Raw genomic sequence first — 25,804 nt, 5'->3', positions numbered from 1 at the left:
ATGGTGAATTGTGTGGGTACGTGGTAAGAGGATTTGTCAAAGATTTGCATCAATGCAAAAATGTCACCAGATTTAGCAATTCAGCCATCTTTTTTCTTTCCCCATATTTAATGGGAAGAAAGACAAATGTGAAATCAAAGCAAACCTGCCTTAAATCTGCCCAATGTGTGTTAGCAGTGTGGTTGCTGGATGATTTCTAAACTGAGATACTAGAGAACAGAGTGCCCACACTGTACTTTCCTTATCCACCATCCCCTTTAGCCCTCCCACTTGCTTCTAAAATTTCCTGAGTTTGTCCTGTAGATGACATTGTATTGGAATGTATAGCAAGGAAGCTTTGCACTTGAAATGTGGCCCGAGGAGATTTATAATAAGCGTATGATTTGGCTGGTTAACAGCACCATGTCTTGTCTTGACATGACTGACTATATAATGTCATCAGGAGCTTCCTCTGTATGCTAAAAAGGTGGTGTTCTGTGCCACAGCTATGTTTTTATAACCAAGGGAAATCGCTTCTGAGAGCTGGTTCTTTGTACTGGATAATGTTTGAAACCAAAGCAAAGTGAAATGCACATTCTTTCAATAAGAAACATAGACGTATAGAATATGATGGCAGGTAAAGTCCTTAAAACCCATCTAGACTGCCTGGTTTTCTTTTTTTTTTCTATTTTTCTGCAATGGTATAGACTATAGATAGTTGATCTATGGCTTTCACCTCACTTCTCAGCAGCTAAGGATCCCTCTGCATATCCCAGGCTTTCCTGAATTCTGTTACGGTCCTTGGCCTCTACTTACAGGCTAGAAACATGCATACACAGTGAGCCAGAGAGAGAAGAGGAAACGATGTGGTTTGCAATTGTTTGTTGTTGAGTTGAATTAAAGATTGAATAAATGATGCACAGCAATTCCACAGGGAAATGTTTCAACTTCTGTGTGGCTTGGGTAATTTAAGCAATATGAAAACATTATCCATACGCTGGCAATGTTTACTTCTAATTCAAAGCAACAATAGTTGATATTTAACAAATAAATTGCACAATAAATTACAGGCTAGGGCTCAGATATAAAGTATCCATACAATTATTGGTTTTTCTGTTTAGACTAAAGCACATATAATTAAGTTAATGCTGTTGTAATGTCGTCGTGCAAGTTGTTTCAGTTGCACATTTGATTAGATGAATGGTGCTCATGTATATTCTTAGAGTAATGTATTGCAGCGTTTTTTTTTTTCCTAGTTCTTGAAAGCCATTTCAGCTTCTTTTCCCCGTCTCTTTTGATTGCAGGCTTGAATCGTAAAGTTCACTATTCATTGGTGAACTCTGCGGATGGACAGTTCTCCATAGGTGAATTATCTGGAATTATCAGTCTGGAGAAGCCGTTGGATCGGGAGTTGCAGGCAATGTACACACTGACTGTGAAAGCTGTAGATCAAGGGTCACCTCTGAAGCTGTCCTCTGTTGCAACGGTTGTGGTGTCTGTTCTGGATATAAATGATAATCCTCCGGTTTTCGAACACAGAGAATACGGTGCTGTTGTATCAGAGGATACAGCGACTGGGACAGAAATCCTTCAAGTTTATGCCACCAGCAGAGACATTGAGGCTAATGCAGAAATCACTTATTTAATAGCCAGTGGAAATGAACATGGAAAATTCAGTATCAATTCAGAAACAGGTATGGTTAATGGGGTCTGTTATCTGACCTTGCCTTCCATTCTTTGACTTTTGTTTTGATTACAAAATTGTATTGATGCCTCTCTTTAAAACCCCTCACTATAACACGTCTATCAACAATATCAAAAAACTTTGATTCCAAAAGCAGTCTTCTGTAAAGTAGGCTCTTACTTTACACACACACTGTGATTTCTGTGGTTCTCTACCAGCTAAGCTTTTTTAGCTACAGTTTAAAGTGAGGCGCATGAAGATCTAGATTCTAGAAGACATTTCATACCTTCAGGTATTAACTGTGTCTTTTGTTATTTTAGGCTGTTTTCTAGGAATTTTTCCTTAATTTGTTATGTAACGTTCTTCCTTTCTGAGCTTAACACATTTCAAATGGTTTAGCATGAACTGTGTGGCTGTATCCAAAACCTTGATTTGTGATGTGGGTATAGCAGTAAATATCCACAGCACTTTCTCACACTGTCAGGCCGATACAGAAGGATGCGCGGGAGAGCTGGCGAGCGCACAGGCCACTCTCCTTGGCGCACGATTCAGGAGGGTGCCCATGCAAATTAGGGCCCGCAACAAAAGGAGGCGCTAGGAACACTAGCGCGTCCCTAGCGCCTCCGTTTTGACAGGAGTGGCGGCCATCAGCGGGTTTGACAGCCGATGCTCAATTTTGCTGGCATCAGTTCTCAAACCCGCTGACAGCCATGGGTTCAGAAAACGGACACCGGCATAATTGAGCGTCCGTCTTCCGGGCCGCGGGCCGATTTTTAATTTTTATTTTTAATTTATTTATTTTTTTTTTACTTTTGGGGCCTCCAACTTAATATCGCTATGGTATTAAGTCAGAGGGTGTACAGAAAAGCAGGTTTTTTTGCTTTTCTGTACACTTCCCTGGCGCCGGCAGAAATTAACGCCAGGCTTTGGGCAGGCGTTACTTTCTGTATCGCGTGGGAATAACTAATAGGATCATCAACTTGCATTTGCATGTTGTGGGCGCTATTAGTTTCGGGGGGGGTTGGACGCGCGTTTTCGATGTGCTATTACCCCTTACTGTATAAGGGGTCCAAACCTGGACTAACAGTGCGCTCCACTGGAGCGCACTGTACTGTATCGGCCTGTGTTTTCTAATGAGTTTTTTGTTTTTTTGTAAATTTAAGACAATTCTATATTGTTTCCAAGTCTATTTAATAAAATAATTAACCTCGTACTGCAGTATTCTCATACCATATTCAGAATTCTTACCATCTGTGGTTTTTAATTAAAACAAAAAAAAAATGTTGCTATGTCATTTTATAAAGTGTTAGCCTTTGCATTGGAGAATATAAAATGGACTTAGAAGAGGTCTTGACGAGTGGGAAGTGACATCATCACTGCAACATGGTCGCTTGATTTCATCGCTCTTCGAAACATCCTCATAAAGTGCATTTAATGCTGGCTTAAGCTAGTGAATTGCTCTTAATAATCAACTGGAGGCAAGCACAGGGTGATACCAGATGCCCCCCATCGGAAAAAATCGTCAGTTTTCTTACGATTCAAGTGGATCCCACTTTGAGACCCTCGGAAGCATGGCAGAGCAGGCGGAGGGAAATACAGTGAAGCAGGCCCTGCAGAGGAAAGTGTGCTAATGTGTGCAGGTAAGAAAGATGCACTTACCAGGGAGGACTTTCGCATTTGGTTCCGGGACATAAAATCGGACATTAAGTCCTTAAAAGATGAGTTTCTGGAGACCACCTCAGACTTACGCACCGATCTGTCCGAGGTTCTGAGGAGGTGGAAAGAGAGTGGAAGACCAGCGCTTGTCGCTGATGCAGTTGATGGGTACAATAACCAATCTGCAGGAGTCTAACCAAGAACTGACAAATAAATTTGAAGATTTAGAAAACAGGTCTAGGCACTCAAACAAGCAGATACGGGGCTTACCGGAGACTGAGTTGTATGGTAAAGTGCAACTGGAGGTTCAGAAAATTTGCCAAACCATTTTAAGTGCAGATTCGGAAGGAGCCGAAACTCAGGTGCTCTTGCTGATTAAAATCAAATTCTCGCACAGAGCCCTGGGCACAGCGCCACGCAACGTGCCCTGAGACATAATAACCTGTTTTCACAGCTATGCCCTGAAAGAACGAGTGATAAATCAAGCGGGAAACATGGCAGCATTCTCCTGGGACGGCCAACACCTGGCATCGTATCAGGATCTCTCATCGGACACACTTTGCAAACGGAGAGAGTTGCAATCTGTAACTACAGTGCGTAGGAAGGAGAAGATCAAGTACAACTGGTTATTCCCATCCAGCCTGGCATTTACTTTGAATGGTATCACCTCCCAGATTAAATCGGAGGCAGAAGCGCTGCCTATCCTCAAAGCAGCCGGTATTGTAGTAGTAGTGGATAAGCCGCATCATGGCCCCATGGAAGTGGAGAATTCCAGATGACAGCGAATTGGAAAAGGGGCCGGGGGATCGCAGGCCTCGCAGCTATCAGGCCTGGCCTGAGGGAGACAGCTCAGTAGTGCAGTGCAGCCAGGCATGGCTTCAGTCTTTTGTCTGCTGGCTGTTCCAGCTGGTGACTTTTATAAATGCTAAAACTATAAATTGGGAATATGCTGGGGTAAGACAGGAGGTCAGATAAGGGATGTATGGCTTGTTTTGGCTTCAGTATTTGTTGTGGTGCCTTTATGATAAGTAAGGAGTAGGGTACATTCTGAATGCACATTAGGATGCAGGAGGATGAATGGTGGTGATTGGGTAGGGAGATGGGTACGGAAAAGTCTTGGTCTGTGAGATAGGGCAAGGTGGTAGGGGAGAGGGGAGGAGAGAAGAGGGAGATGAAGAGGAATAGGAGGGAGGAACTTTGGAGGTTGGTGTGGGAGGAGAAGGATCGCTAAGGGCAGAGCTCAAGCCTCAAGGATTCTCCCACCTGGGAGATGTGCTCTGGGGGGGAGTGTGGCATTGCTGGTCTAGGGATGGTAGGGGTCAAGGGTTTGGTAACTGAAGGAAGCCCTGGCTCAGTCATCTCCTGTTTTGGGGGGGTTAGGGGAAAGGAAGAGATAAATGTTGGGTAGGGTGTTACAGCCAAAATTGACAGTCTTCATGAGAGATATTCACAGCCGATATGTTATAATGTTGTTAGTATTTACATTATACGTTATGAGACAGCAAAGCTGATATATTTGTTATGTTTTTGACCATGGCTAATAAGGCAGTGAGGTGTGTGTCCTGGAATGTACGGGGCATTTCAACACCTGTGAAAAGAAAAAATCTTAAATTTTTGAAAAAAAAAGATCTGTGCACATAGCTTTGTTACAGGAGTCGCACCCGAAGGACCAAGAGCATGAGAAACTATGTAAGAAATAGGTGGGTCAGGTTTTTTATGCCTTCTTCACATCCAAAAGTAGAGGGGTTTGTATTTTAATTCACAAAAATGTTCCACATGTGATTAGCCAAGGAGATAAAGAACCCGGAAGGCAGGTTTGTTCTGCTGGAGGGATCTTTATACGGTCAAAATATTGCATTGGTTAATATTAATGGCCCAAATCGCGATCAGACACCCTTCTATAACCATATGATTAAAACAAATCCCTGAGGGATTGGAATGCTTGCATTGACCCTGTTAAAGATAGATCAGAGAAGGTATGAGGAATGATGGAGTCTATTAAAGGTCTCAATATTTAGTGCTTAGTTTGAATGGGTGGACATCTGGACAACGCGCAATACCTGTCCATCACTCTGAAAGCCACCTGGATATGTTTTTATGCTCCTAATGGGTGTTTAACACTATTACTTCACAGATGTGCTGAATTGTAGTGTATCAGATCACAATCCTATCAAATTGGTACTCACATGTCACAGTCCCTGGCTTCGACACGTTCCTGGCGGCTCAATCCTTCAGTTTTGAATAATATAAAGTTTCAAGAGATGATAAAATGGGAAATCGTAAAGTTCAAAGAAATTCATGCAACAGAGCATGATAATCCTGTTATGCTATGGGAAACTTTGAAGGTAGTGCTGAGAGGTAAAATCATAAGCTATCAAGTCATCAGAAAAAGATCAGAATGGCTAGAGAGGCTTCCCTAATAAAGGAGATTTCAGGATTAGAAACTATGCATAAAAGTACTTGTTCTAGGAAAGTTTGGAAACAGTTAATTGCCCAAAGGAGGGAGTTAGAGATGCTGCAAGTGGAACAAATAGAGAAGACATTGCAGTATATGCAGTAAAACTTTATGAATACGGTACCAAGGTAGGGAAACGTCTTGCTAGTATGCTCAAGCGAAGACAACAAAGCATGATAATTTCCAAAATACACCAAAGCAGTGGGCAGGTTTCTAATAATCAGGAGGATATTTTTAATACATTCAAGAACTATTATGAACTTTTGTATGCAGGGAAAGAGGGGGGTACTGAGGAGGAAACAGACACATTTTTGCAAAAGGTTAAACTCCTAAGGTCACAGAGGGTCAAAATAAGTAGCTGAGAGACACTATCTTGTTGACAGAAATGTTGAAGGATGGCCAGTTGTTACCCAGAGGCAAGAGTCCAGGACCTGATGGGTTCCAGGTGGACTTCTAAAAGTTTTTTATGGAATTGGTACTGCCTATGGCAGATGCCTTGAGTATCTGAAAGTGCCTTCCACAGACTGACAGAGGCAACAATAGTCTTGATACATAAGAAAGGTAGGGATGAGCTAGATCTAGGGTCATACAGGCCTATATCCCTCCTAAATGCTGACATAAAGGTTTTGGCTAAAGCTTAGAGTGGAAGGTATTTTACCACATTTGGTGAAGGAGGACTAAACGGGATTTGTGAAAGAATTTTACTCTTACACTAATACTAGAAGTGCTTTTCACATAATCTCTTTAACAATTAGATATAAGGTTCCAGGGCTGCTGGCGTTTAGATGTCAAAAAGGCCTTTGATAGGCTTAGCTATTATTTTTTGTTTGCTGTATTGCAAACTTATGAGTTTGATCAGGAGTTTATCAGCTAGATTAAAGTTTTATACTCTAGGCCAGCAGCCAGTGTCCTCACAAACGAGTACCTTTCTAAGCTTTATATAATTGGACAAGGCAGGGGTGTCCATTGTCCCCACTGCTGTTTGACTTAGCTATAGAAGTGCTGGCACAAGTTATTCGTGCAGATGATATTCAGGGGTTCGCGTTTAATGGGCATTCCCACAAGATATCTTTGTATGCTGATGATGTTTTAATAGAGCTGACACAGATTTTGCAATTGGCCCCTCGACTGCTCCACTAGTTGCAGAATATAGTGCAGTATCTAGATTTAAAATTAATTATCAAAAGTCTGAATTATTCTTGATAGGCAGCTCCCAGATTTCTTAGATACCAGAATGTATGTCTCTTTTTAAAGTGGAGTTGGGGTTCAGATATTTGGGCATTTTCATACCTAAACAGTGGTTGGATATTTACAAAACTAATCATGCCCTAATTTGAAGGAAAATCTTGGAGGACATGTAAAAATGGATGGGGTTGTATGTTTCTTAGGCAGGCAGAACTAGGATTCTGAAAATGAATATATTACCAAAATCAATGTACCTTTTCATCATATGCCAGTTACCCTACCCATGAAGTTTTTTTGCAGATATAAATGGGCCAATGCGTTGGTTTATGTGGCAAGGCAGAACTCCCAGGATGAAGTTAAGTACTCTATGGTATACTAAAAATGGAGGAGGCTTTACTGGGCCTCTAGACTGGCATGCTTGCCAACACAGTTAAATTGGGATTTTACGCAGCCCTGGATGTCATTAGAGGCAGGATCAGCAGAAGGGATACATTTGCCTCATGTTGTTTCAGCCTCTGAAGTCACAATGGATGAGGCAAGTAATGAGATCTAGTGTAATTATGGCACACAGAGTAAAGAGATGGCTTATGCTCTGCATGTACAACCAGACCACCATGCTCCATTAGTGGCATTAAGAGGGTCCCAGCATTTCAATTAACATATTTATAAGGAGCTCTGTGATTGGGAGGATCAGGGATTAAAGTACTTGGGACAACTCTGGGACGAAAACGGGTGGATACCTTTCCAAGACTTGCAGGAGGAATTTAGTCTGGAAGCAGAGGGCAGAGAGATTATCTGTGACATTCACATGCATTTAACTAGAACAGAAGTGATCCTATGGGAAAAGAGAGGACCTACATGGGTAGAAGGGGTGTTAATTTGCATGGCCATAGGTTTCAAAATTATTTCTTCCTTGTACCTTGATATCATCCTGACATGAAGATACAGACCCCCTTACTGCCTTAATTGACAAATGAAATTTAGATCTGGGAGAGAATTTGAAAGAAAGATTGGAAGACTGTATGGAAGAAGGTACACACAGTTTCTGTCTGTAGTAGGAGAACTGAACTCATGTATAAACTGATTAGGAGGATATATAGATATCCAATGTACTTTGTAGCTTTCTCATCACAGACATCTGACTTGTGTTGGAGGGGATGTGGGAAGGAGGGTTTTTACTTTCACGTTTGGTGGTCATGCAAGCCTTTAGCAGAATTTTGGACTAGAATTATGACAAAGGTTTCTCAAATAGTGTGCCATCGGGTGTGGTTTCATCCTAAATTGTGTTCACTGGGGCTGGGGACTCTGCTGAGACTTGATAGATAGTGGTGCCTGTGTGGTCATTTAATTTATTCAATCACTCCAATCTTTTAAAACTGTGTATACCCAAAGTGCTACTACTGATATACTGGTGAATAAAACGAGAAGCTTGGGAGTGAGTGCCGAGGTGGTGACCTGGATTGCAAATTGGTTGACGGACAGAAGACAATGTGTGATGGTAAATGGAACCTTCTCTGAAGAGAGAGCGGTTTTATGGGTGTACCGCAAGGATCGGTGTTGGGACCGGTCCTGTTCAATATCTTTGTGAGCGACATTGCGGACGGGATAGAAGGTAAGGTTTGTCTTTTGCGGATGACACTAAGATCTGCAACAGAGTGGATACGCCGGAAGGAGTGGAGAGAATGAGACGAGATCTAAGGAAACTGGAAGAGTGGTCGAAGATATGGTCGAAGATATGGCAGCTGAGATTCAATGCCAAGAAGTGCAAAGTCATGCATATGGGGAGTGGAAATCCGAATGAACTGTATTCGATGGGCGGGGAAAGGCTGATGTGCACGGAGCAGGAGAGGGACCTTGGGGTGATGGTGTCTAATGATCTGAAATCGGCGAAACAATGCGACAAGGGAATAGCTAAAGCCAGAAGAATGCTGGGCTGCATAGAGAGAGGAATATCGAGTAAGAAAAGGGAAGTGATTATTCCCTTGTACAGGTCCTTGGTGAGGCCTCACCTGGAGTACTGTGTTCATTTCTGGAGACCGTATCTTCAAAAAGACAAAGACAAGATGGAGGCGGTACAGAGAAGGGTGACCAGGAGGGTGGAGGATCTTCATCGGATGACGTACGAGGAGAGATTGAAGAATCTAAATATGTACACCCTGGAGGAAAGGAGGAGCAGAGGTGATATGATACAGACTTTCAGATACTTGAAAGGTGTTAATGATCAAAAGACAACGACAAACCTTTTCCGTAGGAAAAAAATTAGCAGAACCAGGGGTCACGATTTGAAGCTCCAGGGAGGAAGATTCAAATCCAATGTCAGGAAGTATTTCTTCACGGAGAGGGTGGTGGATGCCTGGAATGCCCTTCCGGAGGATGTGGTGAAGACCAGAACTGTGAAGGACTTCAAAGGGGCGTGGGATAAACACTGTGGATCCATAAAGTCAAGAGGCCGCCAATGAAGAGTGGGTGACTCGCCAGAATGAGGGCTACTGCCTGGAGTCAATACCCTTATTAAATAAACATACACATGCTTACTGTGACTCCAACATCACTCTAAGCTTCAACAGCAAGAGGAAATGTGGAAAAAAGGATTCACACTCACAAAGAGGGGAGTAGCTGGCTTGTTACGGCGGTTACTACCCCAAATCAAATAAGTCTGATACTTCACTTTCAATGCATATACAGCATAGTTCTCTGATTCAACGGCAGGGGAGAAGAAAACCTGATACTTCACACATCCAGCAGAGCTCTCTGCTCCAAAGGCAGGGGAGAAGAGGGTTCGCACTCACAAAGCGGGGAGTAGCTGGCTTGTTACGGCGGTTACTACCCCAAACCAAATGTGCCTGATACTTCACTTTCAATGCACATCCAGCATGGCTCTCTGCTTCAACAGCATGGGAGAAGACTGATACTTCACGCGTATCCAGCATAGCTCCCTGCTTCAACGGCAGGGGAGAAGAAAAACAACCAATAAGGGCTGTATAACATAGGCTGGGTAAAACAAATAAGCATGGGTGTAGCTTGCTTATTGCGGCGGCTACTACCCCTAACTAATCAAGCTAGATATTTCACTTGGATGCAGCTCCATCACTGCTCTCTACATTAAGCTGGGGGTGGAAGGGAAATAGAACCAAGAGCTAAGAGAAACAGAAGTATGAGAGAAAAAATGTGTGAAGCTTGCTGGGCAGACTGGATGGGCCATTTGGTCTTCTTCTGCCGTCATTTCTATGTTTCTATGTTTCTATGATTTAAATTAGATCATTATAATATATATTTTTATGTGATAGAAGCCGCATCAGCAAGCCAGACAACGGCAGTAGGGATCACTTGCCGTCCGGACTACTCATCACTTGCTGCGGCGTGATTTTTTCAAGTTTGAAAAGTCAATATTTCAATAAATGCTTAAACTTTGATAATATCATCTGTTCTTGATGTAAGATGAAGAATACAGCCCGGCAACGGCCGGTGTTTCGCGAAGAGAAATCGCTTCTTCAGGAGACGAATTTAATCAAATTTCAATAATTTCAGAACAGATGCTTCATCCCGGACAGTGCAGTCTCTCAAGTGAATTCTTTAGAACGGGACAGATCCTACTGCCGTCGTCTGGCTTGCTGATGCGGCTTCTATCACATAAAAATATATATTATAATGATCTAATTTAAATCAGTAGTAGCACTTTGGGTATACACAGTTTTAAAAGATTGGAGTGATTGTCTTTTTTGGTTATTTCGTATTTACAGTAATAAGACACATATGGTTCTTTTTTGGTTTGTTGTCATTTAATTTATTCAGCATGTTTTACAATAGCCACTTACTGGAAGACGATGCCTTCTACTGCCCAATGGGATAAGCAGGTACATGATGTTGCTGTGTGGAAAAACTCATTTCAGCTTTATGGAAGAAAGAGTTTGGGATTCTTACTGGAAATATAAAGAGTTAAGAAAGGAGAACTGATGTGCCTGTGGGCTTATATGAATGAATCCAATACAAGGGGGAAGTATTGGGCGCAGTGTATTTATTTGATTTGTGTGCTGTTTATCTGTATTTAAGTGGAGTCTGCACTGAACGTATTTAAGTTGTATCGTTTCGCATTTGTCTGATTTATAAATAAAATATTCTAAAAAAAAAAAAAAAAAAAAAAAAAGAAGAGGACTTGATGTGGTTCGGTGTCAGCAAACCATACACAGTTGTAGAGGGACCTGAGTTTGAAGTTTTTGTTTGCTCTTACTATTGTGTTTAATGGAGGCAAATCCAAATGCTGAAGAACTATAGTCATGCAGGTGACATTGCATTCTGGTATTGAAGTTAGAGGATAATGTCTTAAAGAGTACTGACATGTTGACTTTCAAGGAAGTTAGAAGTTCATTAAATAAATGGAACAAATGTCACACAGTAATGTATGGGCCCGAGCCAAATGGTCCAGAGCCCCTGAGTAACCTGGTGCCACGTCCCAGTCATATCCTCTCCCTTCCCTGCTGCAGATATTGCGGGCTGCGTGGCTGGCCACAGCTGTCTCCCCCCCCTATTGGCGCACGTTGGTTTGGTGAGCTGATGGTAAAATCCAGGGGTGCTGGTCGCACCGGATGTTGTCAGCGAGTGGGAATGGAGACATCAGAACCCCCTTTAAAGTCAATGTCGGAGGAAAGCTTGTCCTCTTTTTCACCTTCAACATTCCCATCCTCCCCCCTGCCTTTTTTTTTTGTAAGAAGTAGGCCTGCGCGGCAGGCATTTATTCTTAATTGAAATTAATTTGGTAAATTGTTAGGCAGATGTCTCCCTTTATGTGTTTGGTAATATGATTGTATCGAGTGTAAGCAAAGTTGTGCGTGTATAGGCATGCGTGTGCATATATGTGAATCTTCTTGGCTAACTTACCTCATTTGCATGTTTTTCTTTTTCATTAGGTAGTGGGGCAGTGTTTATTAGCCTTGACTGCATATGTAACACACACTTCTTCAGTAGATAGGGTTAAGTGTTAACCAGCTAAGGTCATTGTACTTTGTATGTTGATATTGTTGCAGTGTGGGCGGGGCCGATGGAAAGTTTCTTATGGCTGGCCATTTGGGTTTTTTGCCACGGTACCAGGTCAGCCATTAGCTGGCAAGAGGACGCCTTTAGGCAAAATGGTGAGGCTTGGGGATATGCCTCAGAGTGTGGCCCCTTTGCTTGGAAGCACAGCAGGGGGCCAGAGCAAAAAATCACTGCCTTGCTTGATTTTTCATGGCGGGTGACATGACTGGTGGGCATAGCCCTGTTGTTCCCTATACCACGGCTCGGGGTAGGAGTTGTTAATATCTGTTTTGATAATAAACTGCAGCCTATACTTCCAATTCATAATTCTTGTATGCACTCAGTTTGTGTCTTAGATTTCATTCACTGTAAGTTCATGTGTAGGGGGAGGGGGTGAGCCAGGCAGACGTTTGCCGCGGCTGCCATCATTATTGTCTTTTCTAATAATATTGTTCTTCTACTTTCCTCAACCTCCTCCTCCTTTCTAGGTGTAATGTTTATAATTCAAAACCTGGACTATGAAAGCTCCCATGAATATTATTTGACAGTGGAGGCCAATGATGGGGGGACACCGTCCCTTAGGCGATGTTGCAATGTGAATATCAATGTGACTGATATTAATGACAACATGCCTGTATTCAGCCAGCAACAACCTACACCTCCGTAATCATTGAAGGACGCTGTGCTTGGGACCGTCAGTCATTACAGTATGCATTATTTCATTCTTTTCCTCCCTGTTTGATGTACTCTCTCGTTCTAGTTGCTGCACATCATTCGCGACGTCTGTAGTCGCTTTAAAGTAGACTGAGAAATTTAGCCAGAGGCTTTGTTTCAAAATGTTTTGTATGCAGATTCTGGGTCTGAGGGGGCTGTCCGAATGTATAGTATCTTGTGTGTGTTATGTTAACGTTTATGTTCCAGAGGAATTGGTGTATTTCATGGTATTCATATTTTTTTTTATATTCAGCTACTATTTAAAATTATATTCAGAGAATGTATTTTTGAAGCTACAATTAGAACACTATACATTTTCAAAGGACAGCCATGTTTGAGTCGGGTCCTTCAACCCTCTGAATTTTGGGGGCTTTTACCCCTAATTTTTGAAGTAAAACATTTCCAGAAGTCCTGATTTACCCGTGAGGATGCATGTAATATGCGAGATCTCAAACAACTGTGCCCGCTGTTGGGATGAGACGTTGAAAGTTTGACAGTTCCTATCTCGATGGCCATTAAATGAGGAAATCACTTTTACCTAGGTTATGGCTGAAGATGCTGATGGACCGGTCCAACAACCACATTCGTTACTCCATCACAGATGGCAACCAGGGGAAGCCCCTTTACTATTGACCCGGTACGAGGTGAAATAAAAGTGGCAAAGCTTTTAGACAGAGAAAAGGTACGTCATCCTGTATTACTTGCTAGTTTGCCATAGGGAACATAATTTTCAAAGAGACTTCTGCAGGTAAAGTAGTGCTTTACCTGAGCATCCAATGCAATATCGGGAGCTCAGGTCAGCGCACAGCTTAACATGTGGTTGGACGTGTGTTTTGGATGTGCTAGACTTACCCCCCGATTGCAATACAGGGCTTAGCACAACGAAAACACACGTGCAGTCGAGCGCGTATCTAATAGCACTCATCGCATGCAAATTCCTCGTAGATGAGGGCTATTAGCTGTTACCCTGCAATGCCAAAACTTGCCGCATGGCCAAAGTGCCCATTTTAACACGACAAATTTAACGCCTGCCCAGGAGTAGGCCTTAAAGCATGCCACGCTGAAGGGCTCATGAAAAAAAACCAAAATATTCTGGTTTCTGTGGTTCCTCCTATTAGTAAGGTTGTGATACAGTAGGAGGAACCACAGAAAGCAGCATCTCCAAGTTCTGGCCCAATTCAAGGAGTGAATAAAATATTAGGTGTCGGGCACTTAAATAATACTTTATTTACTCCTTCACTTACTGCCAGTTGCTCCCATTCAATCTTACATGTCCTCTTTCAGAAGGCTGTCCTGAAAGGGGATTGGTCCTTTTCATTGACAAGTATCAGTGAAAAGGACCTATTGGGAAACAGTCCTGCCGGGAGGGGGGGAAGGGGGGGAGCTCTGGCCAGGCTATTGTGGAAGAGACCGCCACGGCTCCTGGGCACCAGTGGCAGAGCACTAGGGATGCACAAAATATCCATGCGCGTTCCCTTTTAGCGCAGCTGCTCATTTGCCTATTGCATCGAGCGCCCAGGAGGAGGGGGCTGTGTGCGCGTTCAAAAAAATGTGCGCCCAGTTTGAACGCACGTTTTTTACGCGATGATATTGGTCGGCCCATTGTGTATGCTTTTGCATGCAAAGGAGAGAGGTATTCCAGGGGGTGGAATCTGGGTGGGATTCAGAAGTGACATTCCAGGTGGTGAAGTCTGGATGGGGATTTGGGAGAGAGATTCCAGGGGTGGAGTCTGGGCAGGAATTTGGGGGAGAGATTCTAGGAGGTAGAGTCTGGCCTGGTTTCTGATTTCAAAAGTCATGCCTCCTAAATTCTCTCAGCACAACTCGGTGCACTAATAGGTGTAGTTGCGCATGTAGTTATGCTGAGATAATTTGTGCCTGTAGTTTTGTGGGCATGTAGATTTGCTGGAATAATACACAAGTTCACTTTTGAAAATTGGTGTAACTTGGATGCATAACAGCCTGCAAATTTATGTCTGTTATAAAATTATTCCCCCCCTCCCCCCCCCCCAATTTTTTATTTTTATTTTTTGAGTATAATTCAGGAACTTAGTGCAATAGGTTTTGTGGAGCATGTGTATGTATGGTTTGCATTCAGACTTGAAACATTTCAAAAGTCAACATTTTCCAACCATGATCAGCATTTACCAAGCAGATATTTGTTACATGAGACCATGTTTTGAAGCAAAATCATTTTTCTTTAATATATACTGTACTGTATTTTAGAGTTGTGATGTTGGTATCTGCTTTATACAGGTTTTCAGCTTTTCAAATAATTGATGTACGATTGTGTTTTTTAAAATTAGATTTCAGGTTACACCTTGACTATTCAAGCTGCAGATAATGGAAATCCTCCCCAGATCAACACCACCAATGTCAACATTGATGTATCTGACATAAATGACAATCCTCCAGTATTCTCCAAAGAAAACTATAGTGTTATCATTCAGGTAAGGTAAATAGAGTAGTACTGCATGCCATTTGCTTGGTGGCAAAGCTCTGTGACTCTTCCGATTACGCTGTGTAGGAACTATGTATGTTTAATGCTTTATGTGGGAAAATCTAGAGTCCCTGAAATTTTCCTTCATGTTTAAATCCTGACACAAACAAAAACAATCTTATCGCTAAAGCAATTGTATGGAAATGCTTAGTTGCTATGTAGCTTCCTAATTTCAAGGGTATAGCGCTAGATCAGCCCCATTAGAAACTACTTTGGGGCTGATCCAGTTGCCTGGCTCTTAAAGTTAGCCGGCTAGATTGTTTGAAATTAACCCCATAACAATTCAGCATTGCCATAAAGTCACTTCAGTGAAACTAAATTTTGAATTTAGTAGCTCAAAAAGCATATGGCTCAGGGGCTCAGTGTTCCCTCTAATTTTTGAAAGGCTGTGTACACAGTATTTTTTCTTTTGTGCAGATTTTATAAGTTGAGTTCAGATTTTGTGCCCCCGAGTCAGTGTAATGCAAATAATATCAGAATTTCTTGGGCGTGCACGATGGTTTGCCTTGTGCACAGGGTTCATGACCTGTTGCAGCCACGCACAGCTTGGTGGGAACAGTGGTCGAGGGACAAACGTTAGACAGCTAACCCTAAGCGTTGCTATAGCAATCCTACATCTGAATGGCCTGATTGTATCCACCTATGTCAAGGCAAATTTTTAGCCACAACCCCAGCTACCTAGGTTCGTCTGAAACTTTGCTTAAACCAAGGCAGCCAAAATCAGGCTGCCTAGGTAGGATACTCGTCCACAACTGAAAATTGAATTCTGTGTTTGCAGTCACAAGTAGGATATGCTAAATTAGATTCTCTTGTGGACCATTAGAATAGTCGTCATACAACTCCTGAATATTTTTTCATCCTCCTCACTGATAAATATCAGAGGATTGATGCATATTTGAAACTGGATGGGATAGCTGTTTAATGAATGTTCATGACTCAAAATAAGACCAGAAAGAAAATAAACATTTCACTTGCCTCTCCGAGGGTAGGTAATTTATGCCTTTTTCCTTCCTTGAGAAAAACACTTTGATTCTTCAGGCGCAATTAAAACGTTCATGTGTATCTAGAAGTGTGAACTAATAAACAGTTTTCCCATTCCTTGAGTTGCTCGAGGTAAAAAGATGTTATAAATGACTATGAACAGTGCAGGAGTTCTAATTAAAATACTGGGAAAGCTCTTACTGTCTTGTTTTCCTTGATTTGTATTGATATGTTGGATTAGGTTACAAGCAATCTGACCAGCTGCTCTCTGGGCAGAGAGAAAACTCCAAGGCGTTCCCCCTCCCCCGCGTTAGGTCAAGTGAAGGGCAGGCTTTCTAAGGTACTCTACCAGGAAATGTCCTGACCATCACCATGTCATGGAAGGCACCCTTCTCTTACACTGCCCAAGCTCAGAAGTCATAAACAATAAATGCAAGGTTATGCAGCGGTTCCTCGTTATTTTTCAGGAAAACAAGCCGCTTGGCTTTAGTGTGCTGCAACTGGTGGTGACCGACAAGGATTCTTCGCACAATGGCCCCCCTTTCATCTTCAGCATTGTGGGAGGAAATGAGGAGACTGCTTTTCAGATCAACCAGCAAGGCGTGCTGACAGCGTTGGTTGCTTTAAACCGTTAAAGTACAGGATCAGTATCTGCTACACGTTGAGGTACGAAGAATGCGCTTTCAGTCTGTCTGCAGCACATTCCAAAATCCCTTTCCAGTTCTGACTATTTTAGATTTGTATTCTGATGTAACATTTGCATTGTTGGGTGCCCCCTCAGAGGCTGATATCTTAGTTTAAATAGTACATCGCTTCGTGTTTGCAGAATTTACATTTTCTGAGCCATAATTTAAAAAAAATGCACGTGCCCCATTCAAGCTTATTTGTGATGACTGTATTGCGCTTGACCTATGTAAGCTATATTTTGTGATTTATCATCAAAGTTTACTGTAATGGAAATCTTTCCAAATAAATGAGCAGGTTAGTCTGACAGGCAGCAAGCAATGCCTAGAACTAGAAGTCCTAACGGAAGCACAAGTGCTCACGTAACCAGGTCTCTCTGGCAGGCTCTGAGGATAGGACTTAATTAGCAGCCGGGTCTCTCTGGCAGGCTGCAAGTATAGTAAGAAATTCTAGTAGAAATACAGGCACTCAGGTAGCCAAGTTTGTCTGGCAGGGTTACACATGCTTCTTGTTGGACCTGGTCAGTATAGTGGTTAGGTTGGTGCTAGAGCACTTGAGCCACACTAGTGTTATTGGACCATATGTTTGGATATGGGGAGGGAAGCTTCTTGGTGAGTGAAATATAAAGGGATCATGGCCTATCTCTTTATAAAAGGGGGGGAGGGGAATAGTTTTAGTCATCTGTCTCTATGAATAAAGGGGCAGATTAATAAATGCAGATGTAATATACACGTGTAACCCCGAAAACCCGCTCCTGCGCACGCCGAACCTATTTTGCATAGGCTCGGCGATGCATGCAAGGTCCAGGACACGCTTATGTCCCAGGCCTTGAAAAAAGGGGTGGGGAATGGGCGGTCCGGGGCTGGGGCGGGTGTGTGGCCAGAGGCCTCTGAAGGCCTGCTAGGCCGGGGAATCGCACACCAGCACTCGGCCGGCGTGCACAACCTGCGCCTGTCCAGAGGCAGGCGCAACTTAAATAATAAAGGTAGGGGGGGGATTTAGGTAGGGCTGGGGGGGCGGGTTAGATAGGGGAAGGGAGGGAAAGGTGCGGGGGGGGGGGGGCGAAAGGAACGTTCCGATTTCGTGGCGGCCTATGAGGGAACAGGGAAAGCCATAGGGCTCCCCTAGGGCTCGGCGTGCACAAGTGTGCACCCCCCTTGCTCGCACCGACCCCGGATTTTTAACATGCGTGCGGCTGTGCGCGCATGTTATAAAATCGGGCGTAGATTTGTGCGCACCGGGTTGCGTGCACAAATCTACGCCCGCTTGTAAATCTTAAAATCTGGCCCAAAGTGTGGTATCTTAGAGGTAGCTGGGATATATCCTGGACATTGTGGACTGGATGGGCCAGTTGATCTTTGTGCCCTTATGTTCTATGTTTCTATGTAGTCTTTTCCTAGACTAAAGCAGCAAGATAAATGTTTTCGTTTTCTCAGTTCATGTTACCAAAGTGGCTAGATATCTGTATTACACTGCAAAGATACTTTGTGTTTTCTTCTCCATTTATATGTGAACAAATTATTTCTTTTTCTAGTTCCCAGTTTAGAATTTATTATCAGATTTTACTCATGGTAGATGTAAACTTCCCATGTCAATAGACATCCCCCCCATGTTTGCAAGTGCTCCATGGTTTGAATATTGTTGTCATCATGGCATAAAAGCCAACTACAGTTTTATTCTCCACACAGTTTTTCTGTTGGCCACATCCTTACTTCCTGTTCTCTCTCTCTTTCCCTGTTGATTGGTAGATGTTTGCTTCAGCTGTGGTGTATGAATTGTGGTGTATAGAAAAAAGAAAGCAAACTAATTACAAAATAATTTAGGGTGAGAGAGGGCGACTTTTTCCTTCTTCCTTTTCCGCTTGCTGTCCCAAAGAATAGTTTTGATGTCCTTCATGATAAGGAGGCTTTTTGTGCTAAAATTGCTGTGAATTATTTTTCTTAACCTGATTCCTATGGATTTGATTAAGGTTTTGTGTGTTCCTCAAAAGTATATTTCTTTGCAGATAGTTGGATGCATAGGATAATGGGTCATTTTGACTTGGTAGATACTTGACGCACCATTGCCATCTGCTGTCTAAATTCTCTTATTTGCACGTTAACGTGGAAGTCATAACAATAAGTTGCCAATATACCAAAATACTTTGTGAACAAGTTATTTCTGTGTTCCTTAGGAAATTTCTTGGCATTTTCTGAATGCAAAGAGCCTCATTAATTGAGTTTAACCAAAGCCTTTTTTCTTGGTATTATATGCAGAGCATATTCCTGAGAATTTAAGAGCTTATGCCATATTAGCACACAAAAGAGAACTTCCCAAATCTGTGTGCTAAAATGAAAGATTGTATTTCACATAGGGAGGTGAACCTGATACGTTCTGCTTGAACCTTTAGTTCTGTTTAACAAATTGTCTGCCCAAAGTTTAGTGTTAGTTGAAGGGATGCTGTTCCAGCTGTGAGTCAAACATATTGGGCCTGATTTTTAAAAGCATTTACTTGAGTAAAACTGGGCTTTATTCGAGTAAATGCACTTTACTCGAGTAAGTGGGTTTTTGAAAATTGCTACAATATATGCCATTGAATTGTCCATAGGATTTACTCACATAAATGCACTTTACGTGAGTAAATAGCGTTTGAAAATTGCTACAATAGTAGTTACATTTATGCGCGTAACTCCTTTTGAAAATTACCCCCATTGTGAGTTTGTTTCAGTCTGTATTCTGTTTCTTGTTTAGCACAGAAACATAGGAGATGTTGGCCATGTCGTCTACCCAGTGTGTCTTTGAGCCTGCCTGCCTGCCTTTTTGCTTGCACAGGGCCTAACTCATTCTCTGGCCTTCTCTCTCCTTTCCTTTTCCACCAAAGCCCCTTTGTGTCTGTCCCAAGCGCTCTTGAATTCTACCACGGTTTTAGTTATTCATTCCAGCTCATATCCCGCCGTTTCTGAACATTCCAGGCAATACATTCCTTATACTTTTCAAAAATATGAAAGCATGTTGAAATTAGGAATTTAAATGAACAGATTAAAAGCCGTGGATTTTAAAATATGAAAACTGGCAGGTTTTAAAAGTGCTATGTGCGCCAAAGCCGGGGGACAGCATGAATGACCCAATCTGGCATGCACCGCACAGATTTTAAAAACCACGCGAGTGCTCGCGTATCTCCTGGTACGCACACAAATCAAAAAGTTCAAAAAAGGGGAAGGGGTCTGGGTGGGGCGTGCGCGGGCCGAATCTGTAGCATGAAGTCTGTGCGTAGATATTTATGCACAGAAGCGCGAGCCGGGGTCCCCTACTGTGTGATTTTTGCTTCTGCTATGGACGGAGTGCAAGTAATAAAATAACAAAAACTAGGCTAGTCAGCGGGGTTTTAAGGGTCGGGGCTAATAGGGTAAAAGGGAGGCAAGTTAGCTAGGGGGTTTAGGAAGTCCCTCTCCTTTACTGGAGCAACCTGGGGAAACAAGTAACTTGTGTCGCCCCACTTATGTGATTGAGGTGGCATTTGTGCATGAGCGTGTAGTATAAAATACGCATGTATAGCTGATTTTATAACAGGCACGCATTTATCCACATAAGTTATAAAACTGCTGTGTCCATGTGCATGAGCTGGCAAACACGCACTGGTCTTAAAATTCACCTCAAAAATTATTACAAAGAGCAAGGTATGTATTGTGCTTTCTGTATCAACTGTGTTCTGTAGACGGAAAAAACTATAGTGTCTTAATTTGCAGCTGTCGCATGTTTTATTGAAAACTGCACAGTGATATGTCCCTTTAAAAGAAAGCTTATTAAGTTTAACACATTGCTGTGGTAAACAAATTACTTGCTCTCTTTATTATGCAGTATGAAAGTATTTCATTTAAAACTGTATATCCTGTCAAGCCACAGTTTGTAATGGGGTACATCAAAAACATACATAAAAATCATTTTAAGGCCACGCACAACTTGCCATGACTTGAATAATAAATATCTTCAGATTATTATGAGCTGCTTATGCCTCACTATGATTTTTAGGAATGTCATTTATGAACATCATCTAACTTAGTAACTTACACAAACCTGAAATGAAAATTTTCCTGTGGGGGGAAAAAAGGAAGACTTTATAGATGATTTTCAAATGGAGGTGCAATGCAGAAACTTAGTGCATTTCTCTGCTCTTTCGTTAGGTATCAGACAATGGAAAACCTCAGTTGTCCTCTCTGACGTACATTGACATCCGAGTTATTGAGGAGAGCATTTACCCTCCTGCTATCCTGCCATTAGAAATATTCATTACAACTTTTGGAGAAGAGTACTCGGGTGGCGTCATCGGGAAGATCCACGCAACAGATCAGGATGTCTATGATACTTTAATATACAGTCTGGATCCCAAGATGGAAAACCTTTTCTCTGTGTCAAGCACAGGTGGCAAGTTGATAGCACACAAAAGACTAGATGTAGGTCACTACCTGCTGAATGTCACCGTGACAGATGGAAGGTTTACTTCTGCTGCAGACATCATGGTTCATATAAGGCAAATCACACAGGAGATACTGAACCATAGCATTGCTATACGCTTTGCGAACCTCACACCCGAAGAATTTATTGGAGACTATTGGCGCAATTTCCAGAGGGCTTTAAGGAACATCTTGGGCGTGCGCCGAAATGATATACAGATTGTGAGTTTGCAGCCCTCTGAGCCGCCTTTCAACCTTGATGTCCTCCTGGCGGTGGATAAATCTGGTGGCACAGTGCATCCCCCAAAGGTTCTGCTCCACAAGATCAACTCTTCTGTGGCTGACATTGAAGAGATCATAGGTGTGAGGATAGTCGAAGTCTTCCACAAACTTTGTGCAGATCTTAATTGTCCTTGGAAGTTTTGTGAAGAAAAAGTTACAGTCGATGAAAATGTCCTGTCCACTCACAGCACTGCCAGGCTGAGTTTTGTGACCCCACGTCATCACAGAGCAGCTGTATGCCTTTGCAAAGGTAAGGAAGAAAAGACAGGGTGACAAACGTTTGAGAGCGAGAAACTTTCCACAAAGTGATTGCAATCAAAATATGAATTCCTTTCTGTAGGAGGCAAATGTCCCCTGGTGGGCAGTGTATGTGAACGAAATCCTTGCCCAGAAGGTACTGAATGCCTTGCTGATCCTAAAGATGGAAAGTATAGCTGTATTTGTCAAAATGGCAAGCTTGGACAGTGCTCTGGTGAGATTTTAACTCCAAAATTAGATTTCATTTCTTTAAATACTGCATCTGCGAGTTTTGCATTTCAGTTTTGTTAAATAATTGCTGCTTTTTTTTTTTGGTGTTCTAACAGTTGCTTCATCTGTGACATTTAACGGGAACAGTTACATAAAGTACCGTCTCATGGAGAATGAAAATAAAGAGGAAATGAAGCTCTCACTGAGGCTAAAAACCCATTCTACTCATGCAGTGGTGATGTACGCCAGAGGAACAGATTACAGTATCCTGGAGGTAGGTGACGGACAGGGAATAACGCACATCCTCACTAGGCTTAGCAGTGATTCCAGATTGAGAGAAACACCTGCTGGGTAAAGCAACACCCTGAAGGTTGTTTGTTTAAAAAGAGTCGTGCTTGTTGGATAGTTTCCTTGGTTTAATAAAATTATTCCTTCTGAATGTGTGTGATCTATCCTGTTGAAGTTAGGCATCGTGTTCACATTATTTTATTTTATTTTTTTATTGCAAACTTAAGCCATTGCCTTGCAATGAATGCAAACCCCCTCTCCCCGTTTTTCAGTATTTTTTATGGATTAAGACAGGAAATACATGTTTCAAAATAAAGAGCAATGCAAACTGCATTATAGCCAGACTACACACTTTCAAATAGAAGAAAGGGAACAATTTGAGCCATGACATGTATAATCCCATTTTACATTTTGTGATTATCATTTCTCTCCCTACCTAAGGAATGATCACCACGCCAATCCCTTAACCTATTCACAAACTTGCTAACCTTCACCCATTTGTATCCATTCACACCAAAACCCTGATCCTCATAACTTTTATCTGCTTTTTGGGCAAGGACCTAAACTAATCTGATCTGTTTTCCAGTTTTTCTCCCATGAACCCCAATGCCTCCATTCCATTTTTTTATGTATGTATATTTATTTATTTATTTATTTATTTTAACATTTTTTTCTATACCGGCCTTCAAGGTTGAATACCCTATCAGGTCGGTTTACATCGAACAGGGGTAGATCAGTATAACATAACATAACGTAACATAAGGAACAACTTTTTATATTGTGTTTTTATATTATATTGTTTTTTATATTATATTTTTGTATTATGTTGTTAATATTTGATATGGGGCGTATTCATGCGTAGGAGTGCTTTTCTTCATAATGGTGGAGAGCTTTCAAAAGCATTTTAACTGCTGATGCCTCCTTGGTGGTACCGTGGGCGGTAGTGGCTTGGAAACAGATAAAAAGGAGACAGACTCTAGGCTGTTCCTTAAGTGCAGTTGTTATTTACAGTGAAACCAAGCTCAAAACAACTAGTGCAGCAGACCTTAATCTTCAGGTGACAAAACCATTGAATGCAGCTCACCCTTCATCTTCAGGCAACACACAATTCTTACCGGGAACAGATCTTTGGCATACGGTGGATCTGAGCCTGCTCCCCCGGGGCATTGCTTAACCCTTCTAGGCCCTGAAGTCTTAAACTCTAGTGAAGGGCACCTCCCTTCACCCAGTTGAAGGAGTGCCTGTCCCTGTGGTACTCAACCTTCAAGAGGACCAGCGAGACTGCTTTGCCCAGTTCTTTAAGGTAGCTGAGGGAGTTTTCTCTGCACTCTCTCACACTCCTTAAGAATTAAAGTAATGAAAAGGAGAGTTCTAATGATTTTGTTGCATGCACAACCTGACACATTTTAAACAACAACTTTCCTCATATGGCTGCTTTAAGAGAAAACCGTATGACTGAACAGAACAGTACTTGATGTAAAGATTTCTGTTATATGGAACATTGTTTTTGTCTCTATTTTTGTTGTCCAGATGCACAATGGGAAACTGCAGTATAAATTTGACTAGTGGTAGTTGGTCCTGGCATAGTCTCTGTTCAGAGCATTCAAGTGAATGACGGTCAGTGGCACACAGTGTCCCTTGAAGTGGGGATGGAACTATGCAAGGCTGGTGCTGGACAGACTCCATTCTGCATCCGGCACTGCCCCGGGAACCCTCAGAAACCCTTAACCTGATAACTTTGTGTTTTTTCGGTGGCCACATTCGACAGCAAGGCACGAGGCATGGGTAGGGAGCCCTCAGGTTAGCAGTGGCCTGAGAGGGTGCTATGGATTCAGTCGTGCTCAATGGGCAAGAGCTACCATTAAGCAGCAAATCACGGAATGTATGCACATCTGGCTGAATCTGTGGATGTGTCTCCGGGATGTTTACTGACAGCCACGGAAGGGTGCTCCAGTGGTCCCTGCCAGAAGGAGGAATGTGCTCTCCAGCGCTGAATGGAGGTAAGTTGCATTTCGCTTTCTTATAAAGCTTATTTAAGGGGCAATGACTGGGGGATCAGTGCCAATGAATAGTGCTTTGATAAATAGAAACCAAAGGTCAGTGGTTTAAATCTTTTCCTCACTAGGAAAAGCTAGGAGTGCTGCTTAATTAGTGCCAATCATAATTGAGTAAAGTTCTACTGAATGCCAGTATCTTTCAGAATGCTCCCCTGTTACTACGTAATATTTTCTATAGCGCTACACAATACACACCACTGTTCACAAAGGGTGTGTTAATGTGCATTATATACTGTTAAAACTGCATAACCTATCTTTAGAGGATGGGGGGTGTCAGCGATCCAGGGGTCATGCTTTTAAAGCCAGTGAAATCTGTCTTGAAATTCATGCATGTTTAGTGCCCTCTTAACTCACAAGAGGATGAATGTAGCCTTTTGTAGGAAGGCTACTTTCCTCCATATGTGCAAGGCTTTGTGGGATTGCTGCGATCCTGGGCTGTACTCCAATCACTATTTAGACCTCTCAAGGGTCTCTGTAGCACAAGCCCTTTTAACGTGTCCAGCAGGTTATTAGGAACCCACTAGGAAAGAAACATCATTCCTGGCTTGCATAGCTGAAATGCCAAGGAAAATTCATTGTTATTAGTCGTTCTTACCTGGTTTGGTTAGCTGATCTTTTCAGCATACCTAGCTTTTGGGTTGCCTAGCTTGCAGTGGTGTTCTAAAGCCTGCCGTGCCACCATGCTGTTCAAATTCCTTCAGCTGAGAGTATGTGTATATATATATATATATTTTTTTTTTTTTTTAAAAAGCCTTTTCTGTTTCCATTAATGATTGTAATTTTTGGTTTGTATCTAGTGCTTAGTGTTAGCCATTCTCCTTTTTTGCTCTGTCAGTCTTCTAGAAATTCTTAGATGTTGCCTTCGTTGCATTTTTAAAGAGAGAAATATAACCCTTGGCAAGTTTTGCATGGGGGGGTATATGTGTAAGAAGACGTTAAAAAGCTTGGCACATCAGAAAAGGATGCCTTTCATTCTGGCTGCTCTGTTAATCCCAGGTTATTACTGCAAGTGTACGGCTATGTTCATGGGCCCTCACTGCGCATAAGCGTCAGTCCATGTGCCTCCAACCCATGCCTCTATGGTGGAACTTGCAATTGTGGTCAAGGATGACTTTTTCTGCCAGTGTAGAGGGCAGTACACTGGTCAAAGGTATGTTGTCCTTAGCATCTAAGATATGCAGGTTGTGCAGGGAGCAGCATGATGTGTATTGCATTTTGTTATAAAACTCTCTTTATTACTCTTAATTAGAGTAGACTTGTATGTGGGAAAAAATCCAGAGTATTCATTCCATTCATTTGGTGAATGTGCTTTATACCTTAAATCAAAAGTCAGGGAATGCCTATATAGAAAAGTTACAAAATCATTAACAGTATGCAAACTCAGTATTCTGCTTGGATTCTGTTATGTGAGCTTGGATGTGTTCTGGTCAG

At 42.2% G+C, this 25,804-nt stretch overlaps 1 pseudogene; it reads left to right on the top strand.

Moving 5' to 3' along the window:
* Positions 1-25,804, top strand: part of LOC115082387 — a 96,815-nt pseudogene that overhangs the window by 25,254 nt on the left and 45,757 nt on the right.

This window comes from Rhinatrema bivittatum, unplaced genomic scaffold (genome assembly GCF_901001135.1).
Source record: "Rhinatrema bivittatum unplaced genomic scaffold, aRhiBiv1.1, whole genome shotgun sequence".
Lineage (NCBI taxonomy): Eukaryota > Metazoa > Chordata > Amphibia > Gymnophiona > Rhinatrematidae > Rhinatrema > Rhinatrema bivittatum.
The sequence above is the reverse complement of the archived record's forward strand: the minus strand, read 5'-3'. Positions and strand labels throughout refer to the sequence as shown.